Source organism: Ricinus communis, chromosome 6 (genome assembly GCF_019578655.1).
Source record: "Ricinus communis isolate WT05 ecotype wild-type chromosome 6, ASM1957865v1, whole genome shotgun sequence".
Lineage (NCBI taxonomy): Eukaryota > Viridiplantae > Streptophyta > Magnoliopsida > Malpighiales > Euphorbiaceae > Ricinus > Ricinus communis.
In genome coordinates, this window is record NC_063261.1 from 2423003 (window position 1) to 2433063 (window position 10061).

Consider the following 10061-nt stretch of genomic DNA (forward strand, 5'->3'; position numbering starts at 1 on the left):
GTTTGCTAGGTTTGCCACACCTAGGGCACTAATTAGTGATAGAGGGATTCATTTTTGTAATGCTCAATTGGAGAGAGCACTTAAGCGATATGGAGTGACCCATAGGTTTTTTACACCCTATCACTCGCAAAGTAGTGGGCAAGTAGAGGTTACCAATAGGGGTTTGAAATGCATCTTAGAGAATACTATGGGAGTGAGTAAGAAGGATTGGGCGGATAAGTTAGATGATACACTTTGGGCATTTAGGACAGCCTATCGTACTTCTACAGGTTTTACACCTTATAGGCTTGTATCTGGGAAAGCTTGCCATTTACCTGTTGAGTTAGAGCATAGAGCCCTTTGGGCCTTGAGAACTTGCAATTTTGATGTTGATTATGCAGGTAAATAGAGATAGTGGCAACTTAATTAGTTGGATGAGTGGCGCCAGCAAGCTTATGGCAACTCATTCATCTACAAGGAGCGGTCCAAGAAGTGACACGACAAGCGGTTGAGGGGCTCCAAGGAGTTTCAAGTTGGAAACCGAGTTCTGCTCTACAATTCACCTCTTCGTTTGTTTCCAGGGAAGCTCAAGAGTCGTTGGTCAGGACCATTCATGATCCAAGATTTGTTCCCATATGGTACCGTTTAGTTGCATCATCTCGAGAAGGGAAATTTCAAGGTGAATGGCCATCGCTTGAAGCATTATCATGAAGACTCATCTGAGAATGAGGAGCGAGTCAATATGGTTTTGTTCCAGTGAGAGTGACCTTTTGTATGAGTCCAACTACATGACTTAGTCAAAAGAAGTGCTCTCGGGAGGCATTCCCAAGCTTATCCTTTGTATTTATGCATTTTTTAGCATTTTACTATTTTTTTTAAAGTTTCTACTTAGCTTGTTTTACATTTTGGTTGATTTTGAACTTAAGTCTTTACATTTTTATGTTGTTTTTTTGGTTGAAAATTACTTGGTTGTGTAGATTATTGATTTATACATGTGTTAGTGCACAAAACAGAGTGAAAGCATGTTTCTGGGCATCAACACGGGCTTGGCACAGTTTCCAACAAGGGCCATGTTTGATTGCCCAGGGTGTGTTGGTTGTGAAAAATGGAGGTACACGGTTCCCGAGAGTAACACGGTTTCAACACGGCCCGTGTAACTCAAAATGGCTCGTGTAACTTAAAATGGCCCGTGTCAAAACCGTGTTGATTAGTAAGTGTTCACGGACACGGTCCAGATAGCGAGCACGGCTTGAACACGGTCCACAACACGGGCATGTCGGCGGAGACGGCTATGTATATGCAAAATCGAGACAGTTTAAATTTTTTTGCCACTTTTTCCAATTTTCTAGTATTCTCTTAAGATTCTTTACTTCTTGTGCATTTTTCTCGCATTTCGTCATCAACCAAGTAAGTTTTCTTCTTCATTTTCTAATTTTATTTCATTTTCAGTTTTTAGTTTTTATTTTTCTACTTGTTTATTTGATATTTTTGTTAGTCCATTCTCATTATCTTTTCTGTTAATTTTGCTATTCTATTTTTTAGTTTTTGCTACTGTTATTATCATCACAATTTTCATAATTTAATTGCATTTTAAATAGTTGCTTCATTTTCATTTAATTTTACTTTTCGTTGTTTAGCTTAGTTATTTAATTTCCATTTTTTAATTCTGCCGTATATTCTCTTTGTTTCATTTGGTTTAGGTTGTTAAATTAATTTCAGTTATTTAGTTTTGCAAGTCAATTCTGTGTTCTTTTAATCTACCATACATGGCTGAATTGTGAAATTTTGGTTACTATTGCTTATTAATTTATGCTGGATTGCCATTAGGCATTATTTTTCTGAATTTTAGGACTATGATCTTCAATTGTTTTCTATTTCATGCTGAAATGCCATTGGGCATTATTTCTTTATAGGAATTTGAGGTTTGAGCCATTTTTTAATGCCTCGAATTTTGGCTATTTCTTCAATTGTTTTCCATTTTCAGTTGTTATGCTGCCGAAATTTTGGCTATTTTTATGCTATTTGAATTGTTTACCTGCTATGTATGTGTTCTTTTCTATTCTTTTGTTACCGACTAATACCTTTTCAAGTACAATGTCAGAGCGTACTAGACAGCAGCCTCCACGACAGGTCTAGTACAAGAGACGTTGCAAATATATAGATGCCTCTTCTTCTCGTGGCGAGGGTAGCCATACCTTAGAGACCCTTAGCGCCACCACCAGCTCTCGAACGATACTGACTTTAACTTTTTAGTCTATAGACCACAAGCAGTGCTTCTAGTATATTCAATGGAAGCAAGTAGGGACTGGATTGTTGATAAGCATCATACTACACATATTTTCATGCCTGATTGTTTACATTTTTATGCATGATTATCCCGTTTTATGCTAGAATCACCTGTCTTTTGTTTCCTTTCTCGTTCCAGGTCATTTTCGAAGGACACCATCAATAATCGAGGGAAATACGTGTTATTACGGACCAAAATCCATCAAATTGGGCGAGGACTAGCACCCCGAGGGTTGAGCACGGCCTGGACTCCGGCCGTGCTGAATTGCCAAGAAGCTATCCCCAATTGTGCCATTTCGGCGGCTTGAAACCACGCCTCCGACGGCCTGTGGTGGCTCAAAGACCAGCCTGGGCACGGCTTGGAAGAGTCGGCAATGAGTCCACGAGTTGACCGCTCGACTCGTGCGTCAATCATCACACTGGACTCCACCATGTCAATCAACTATATAGGCAATTTTGAGTTCTTTTGGAAAGGACACGAATTTTGGACTCAATTCCAAGACACACACTTAATCAATTATTTCCTATACCTCAATTGTAGACCTTGAGAGATCAAATTCATCAATTGAAGGAGGGATTTCACTTGTTCCAACATCGAATTGAAGATCAAGACAAACTTTGGGAGCATTCAAGAGGCAACTAGGGTTTGAGATTTCGAATTTGCTAAATTAGGGTTTCTCATTCAACTTGAAAGAGAAGGGTGTACATGCCTTTAATTTTCTTTTCCTTATTTTGTTCCTTAATTGCTTTAACCATGAACATGAGTAGCTAGATCTTTTGAACCCATTGGGGTTCACCTTTGTTGATGGATTATGCTTAATTGTTAGATTTGTAATTGTCATTCTTGCAATCTTCTTGCTATTTAGTAATAAAAGTTTGATTCAGTTAATTTGAGACGTTGAATTAATTGTTTATGGGTTGTTTCTTGACATTGAGAAATGCTTGTTACAACTGGACATTGAATAGTAAGAATCGGTAGTTAACACTTAGAGATAAGGTTGATTTACTCGCCGGATTAAGAATTAATAACTCTTAATAGTTTTAAATCATGCTTAATGCTAATCTGTAGTGATCTGATAGGAAGAGATTCCATTAGGTTAGTGCAGGTTTAGGAACTCGGTAAGCTCGAGAGAGGAACCGGGTTCAATTCAGGATTTAGGCACGGGTAAGCAAGATCGGCAATCCATAAAATCCATTTTTAGAATTCCATCACTTAGGCCCCCTTTTGGGTTTGTTTCTCTCTTTGCAATTGTTTTCTTTGATTATTCATTGTCCTTCATTTACTTATTTGCACTCATAACAATTAGCTGGTAACGTTAGAACTTTCACACCTTATTTCAGACTAGATAACATAGCAAACAGTAGTAACTCTAGGTTCACCCGATCTCCAGGGATACGACCTTGATACTCACCAGTGCTAGGCTGCATCCGTAGGTTCACTGCCTTAGGTGTAGGTTGCGTAAATAGACCATCAAGTTTTTGGTGCCGTTGCCGGGGAGCAGTAACGGTGAACTAGAGTGAATTGTTTTTGTGTTAATTTAGTCATTATTTCTTTATTCATTTATTCTTTTTTTTATTATTTATTGTTTTATTATTTTTGATTGATTGGTGGTTGTTTGGTTGTCGGTTTCAGGTAGTATATGACCAGGAGCTCTAACCCTGATCCCATAGCACCCTTATCTGACCCGGAGTTCTGTCTCAGATTATTGAGATGATGTTTGTAGGCAATTGAGGAGGAGGACGGAGTTACAGTTCAGGTTCAAGGAACTGACGCCAATGAGGATTAGAGGACGATGTACGAGTTTGCTTGACCATCTTTGGATGGGACGAAAACTAGTATAGTCAGACCTGCTGTAGCGGCCAACAATTTTAAAATAAAAGCCAACGTGATCCAGATGATCCAGCAGAGCGTGCAGTTTGGAGGATTGCCCAGCGAGGATCCCAATGCATATATCTCTAATTTTTTAGAGATTTGTGACACATTCAAGATAAACAAAACAACCGATGACGCCATTCGGCTGAGATTGTTTCCATTTTCCTTAAGGGACAGAGCTAAGAGATGGTTGCAATCCTTTCCACAGCAAACAATTACTACTTGGAGGGCGTTGGCTGAAAAATTTTTATGTAAGTATTTTCCTCCCGCTAAAACTGCTAAACTTAGAAATGACATATCTTCTTTTGTGCAGTTTGATGATGAAAGCATGTACGATGCATGGGAGAGATTTAAAGATCTTTTGAGATGCTGCCCACATCACGGATTGCCAGTGTGGATGCAGGTTCAGACCTTCTATAGTAGGTTGAACCTTGCAACGAGGTAGATGGTGGATGCTACAGCAGGTGGGGCGCTAAACAGTAAGATGCCTGAGCAGGCTCAGAACCTGATAGAGGAAATGGCCATGAACAACTATCGTGGCAATCCTCTAGGAGCTGACCAGGAAGACAGGGAGTGGTCAACCAAGTGGACTCTACAGCAGCCTTGGCAGCTCAGGTGGAGCTTTTAGCCAAGAAGATTGACCAACTCCAGATGCCGGTTCAAGCAGCGAACGTTGGCTGCGAGTTTTGTGGTGGCCCGCATTACAGTCGAAATGTACTGCGAGAGGTATGTTTGCATCATCCTCTACTACTTTTCCATCTAATTCTACTATGTCTTCCGATGTTGAGCAGGTTGACTATATGGGGAATGCCCCAAGGCAGCAGAACGATCCTTACAGCAATACATACAACCCTGGGTGGCGCAATCATCCCAACTTCAGTTAGAGGAACAATAACGCTCAGGGTCCACCTGGTTTTCAAAGACTTCATCAACAGCCGCAACAACATTCAGCTGGGCCTGCACAAGCTCCTCCTCTACTAGAAAAGAAGTCAAATTTAGAGGAGCTTATAATGAAGTTTGTGACGTCTACGGAGATGAGATTCCAGCAAACTGATAGTGCACTTAGGAACCAGTAGGCCTCGATTCAGAACTTGGAGACCCAGATTGGCTAAATCTCTAAGATGTTGTCTAAGAGGCAGCAAGGAGCGTTCTCGAGCACCACTGAGTCTAACCCGATGGAGCACATGAACGCCATCACTTTGCGTTCAGATAAGTTAGTCTCAGCTCCTTCTAAGCCTGTTTTTGATGACGCCACTATTGATGTGCAGGTTGAGGCAAGCAGTAAGGATAGGGAACCTGAGGGATAAAAGGTGAAATCAATTCCAGTCAGGGAATATCAACCTAAGATTCCTTATCCTACTAGAGCTAAACAAGCAGAGGCGAAAGAGCAGTTCAGTAAGTTTTTAGATATTTTTAGACAACTGCATATTAACTTGCCTTTTATTGATGCATTGGAGCAGATGTCGAAGTATGCTAAGTTCTTAAAGGACATACTTAGCAGAAAAAGGAAGTTGGAAGAGGTCGCCTATGTTCAACTTAATGAGGAGTGCTCAGCGGTGTTTCAGAGCAAGTTGCCAAAGAAACGTCACGATCCAGGGAGTTTCACTATTCCCTGCACTTTAGGTAATTTGTAGCTGATTTGGGGGCTAGCATAAATGTCATACTCACTAGTTTGTTCAATAAGCTAGGTTTGGGGGAGGCAAAATCCACTAGGATGTGCATTCAATTAGCTGACCGTTCTGTTAAGCTTCCTAGGGGAATTGTGGAAAATGTGCTCGTTAAGGTAGATAAGTTCATATTTCCTGTGGACTTTGTGGTTTTGGATATGGACAATAAGCATGGTGTACCGTTAATTTTGGGGAGACCTTTCCTTGCCACAGCTAGAGCTAAAATAGACATATTTGAGGGGAAGTTAGAACTTAATGTAGGGGATGACTGTGTCACTTTTAGTTTACCCTTATTTGATAGTTCTTCCACCGACCATGTTCATGCCATTTGTAGTATTGATGGAATTGATCTTACATGTAATACACAACCATAAGATGTACAAATGGATGATGCTATACATGTTTCTTCCCTATTAGTATGTGTTATTCATCCGAAAAAAACAACTTGTATCAATATGAGACTTTGTGCTATGATAGACCCGAGAAGGGTAGTTGCAAGCTCATTTTTGACAGGTCACTTAGCCGGAATTCGGAGTGGATGAATGGACATCCCAAATCGGTCCAGAGAGCACCTCCTTGGTCATCTACCGCACACATCAGACCTTCTCATTGCGCTTATATGCCTCGAGCCCCAACTTACATTGAGCCTACCTTCTTAATTTGCCCGCGATGCAGGAATGCGGATGTAGAGTCCAGCTAGACGACTCGAACAAAAAGAAGCGCCTTCGAGAGGCATTCCTGAATCTTTTTTTTTTTATTAGTTGTGATTATTTCATTATTTTCCTTTGACTTTATTATAGTTGCTTAATAGTAATTAGGGTTTTTAATTTTATTCGGACTTATGTAATCGGTGAGGACGGACTCTTCCGTTTGACCATATTTACTTGTTTTATAATCTAATTACGTGCGTATATGTGTCAAATACAGGTAGGGAGTAAGGCGACTCGAGATGGCAAAGGAAACCCCGAAAACACCCCGGTTCACCACGATTTCTGTGGCCATCACGGGCTATAACCCCAGGCCGTGCTCCTCACCACGGCCGGAGTCAAGCCCGTGATAAAAGATAAAGAATAAGTGGTCATGACTTTCGAAGGCATCACGGGATACAACCGCAGGCCGTGGTCATGAGCATGGCCATGCCACTGCCCGTGCCAAGGTGCTCACAAGAAGGCTGAAGGCTCAACACGGGCTGAGTCCTAGCCGTGCTAGTCAGCACGGCCTTACCCTCACCTGTGCTGACCCCGTGCCTATAAGAAGGGGAGCCCTCCAAAAATTTTGCTTCCCTTTTGTTTTTTTTAGCTCAAAGGTGTTGTTCTTATACCCTTATCTCACCCTTCTCACTTTCCTCAGCGAACTCAAGTAAGTCTCTTCACTTGTTGCTTTATTTTTTCATGATTTGACTTTTATTTTATACATATACTTTTGTTAGGACATGCTAGGATATCTTGGTGGCTTTATATTGTAACCATATGACCTCGGTTAGGTTAATTTACGTTAGTTATTGTGTTTGCGGTGAAGTCGGTTATGAAAATGATAAGTGTGGGGTTTGGCGGAAATAAAATTTGCCTACGGCATGCAAACCATGAATAATGGTTAGACTAAAGTTGCAATTGCTGGTTCACGATAAATTAGATTGGTATGTATCGGCTTATTAGTTTATACAAGTTTTCGGTTAGTCGAATTATAATCATTATGCTGTTGATTTTTGGTAGATTATTTCTTTCATTAACTTGAATTCTTGCACAAAAAACTAATAATTCATTGCATTAGGTGATATGACGGACCGCGATAAATCTCGTAGAAAGCAACTGAAATGCGTCGCTACCAGCAAGCGATCGCGTGGTGAAGGAACGTCTTCCTCCATAGCACCAGAACCAGCACCAGCACCAGCACTTCCACCTCCACCACAACAGCAAATAGTCCGACCTCGGAAAGCACCTACTGTGAACCCATCCATACCTGGCCGTCATCCATTGTGGACATTCCCTAATGCAAATAATGAAAGTAGATTCCAAGTCATGAGATGGAAGCAAGTGATGGCGGGCCGTTGCATAGACTTCACATCCTTAGAGAGAGTGGGATTGGCTCAAGATGTGCGCACACTATTCGAGACTCTGCCGTATGCGAGATTCTTTGACATCATTGAGCCAACCTACCGTGAGCTTACGATCGAGTTCCTCAGCACCTTCTTTCTGCGTGATAGATCCTGGCTGGCATCGACTGATGCAATTTATTTCAGGCTTGGGGGAAGGGAGTTCTCGATGTCGGTCCCACAATTTGGCATGCATTTGGAATTATGGACTGAATAGGAAATCTCGGGGAGGAGTATCAGGGATGTCTCTACATCCACCCAATTTCATACAACACCATGTGGGACTCATTGGTAATGAGGCCGGAAACATACTACCCAAGCAGGTCTAAGGCGTCTAGCCTACCGGACCATCTCTGCTACCTTCACACCCTACTAGCTTACACCATTACAGGCTGAGGGGACAGTTTTGGGGCAGTAACACAAACTGATGTCTTTATTCTCTGGGCTATGCAACATCAAAAGAAGCTAGACTTGGGATATTTATTAGCTCGCCAAGTCCGTTCATTTATAGTAGACGCCTAGAAGAAGATGCATTGTTGTTTCCGGTCATGCGTGACTAGGTTAGCTAAGAGGTTTGGATGTATTGGACGGTATTTGTCAGACTTTCAAATAATGGTGACATGACACCACTAGGGATCGGACGGATGATCAACATGCGGATGATCATGGCCACTAGACATCCACATGGTATAGAATATAGGCTCGTGAGCACAATAGTCGGGGGGAGGCTAGAGGCGGCGGCTAGAGGAGCCCAACATCCGTCGGTGGGATTCCGGATGTTAGGATTCCTAACCCGAGCTAGAGTGTTTATGCCCTTATCCGGAGCCTTATCCTCTTATTCGGCAGGGACTTGAAGCGTTCAAATCACACGAGTTTGTGCGGTTTCAAGAAGAGCGAAGCCGCAGTTTTGCGGTTTGAAAAGTATGCTTCAGCGAGCTCATGAGTGGATTAGAAAGGTAGGCCACCCAGATAGACTTCATAGTAGAGCAGATTCAAAAGATGGCAGAGACTGGAGCACAAAATCAGCGGCTCATTGATGATATGGAGTTCGATCTGGCAATATGCTACACGGACCTTGATCCACCACCGCCCCCTTCCTCGATAAATTTCCCGCCCCCATCTTCCAAACAGATCCAACGGTGAGGATACACCATCAGCAGACTCCTAGCGAAAAAAAAAAATTTTGATATTTTTCTCTTTCCTTTTTCTTTTTATTTTCTTTCAGTTTATTATCTCCTTTTACTTTCTTGCTTGTAGCATGCTTAATTTTATGTTATTTCCTTGCATTTGTCTTTTTATGTTAAGTAGAACACTATGCCTTTCTAATTATTAAAAAAAAAATCAGCATGATCTTCAATAACCATGATGTGTGAATCATATGCTTGCTCAGTTTTAATCTCTCTAACATTGTGGACAGTGTTATACTCAATTGTGGGGTAGGTACCTACCGATGTTGTGACTATCTTGAGTTTTATTTCAATTAAGTAGTTGATGACTTTTTCTCCTTTGAATGGATTCCATTCTTCTGGAAGAGTGATATCTTTCCATTGAATGGTTTTTGGAATAGTTGCATTGGATTTGGAAAGATCTGTTTGGAGAAATAGAGTTTCTCCTTTTGGTGAATGGAGCTTGTGTTTCGAACCAAAAGTAGAAATCATGGCTTTGTAATATATTTTGAAAATCAATGCTATCAGAATAGATCCTTCAAGCATTTTGTAATTATGTGTCTTTATTTGAAGAACAATGCTCTTCAAAACAATTTTATCATTTAAAGAAATTGTAATGTTTGGAAAACAATTGAAAGAAATTGGTCCTTTATTAAGGCTTAACTCAATAGTACCTAATAAAGAATCATAGAAATTTGTAAACCTAGCATCTCTAAGGACTGCTAAGATGGAAGTATCTAAACCTTCTCTGGTAAGGGCCTTTATTCCTACCTGGACAAGGCCTATATGAATATACTTATAGTCTTTTTCTTTATGCTTCTGGAGGGTCTTTGGATTCAAAAGATGAATTTCTTCAAAAGGCTTTGAAATTTGAATATCTCTTTCTTCAGTTTTGATGGTAAAATTAGTTTTGAAGAGAGGAAAGTTTGAAAACTCATAGATTTGCTTCTTTTGAACCTTGGGTATTTCCCAATCATCAATATGCTTTGAAAAATCTT

At 40.8% G+C, this 10061-nt stretch overlaps 1 non-coding gene across 1 annotated transcript; it reads right to left on the reverse strand.

Moving 5' to 3' along the window:
* Window positions 1–4418: 4418 nt before the first annotated feature.
* Window positions 4419–4525, reverse strand: LOC112534290. The gene has a single exon (XR_003078586.1). It is a non-coding gene; the product is annotated as a small nucleolar RNA R71 (small nucleolar RNA).
* Between the last annotated feature and the right edge of the window lie 5536 nt (window positions 4526–10061).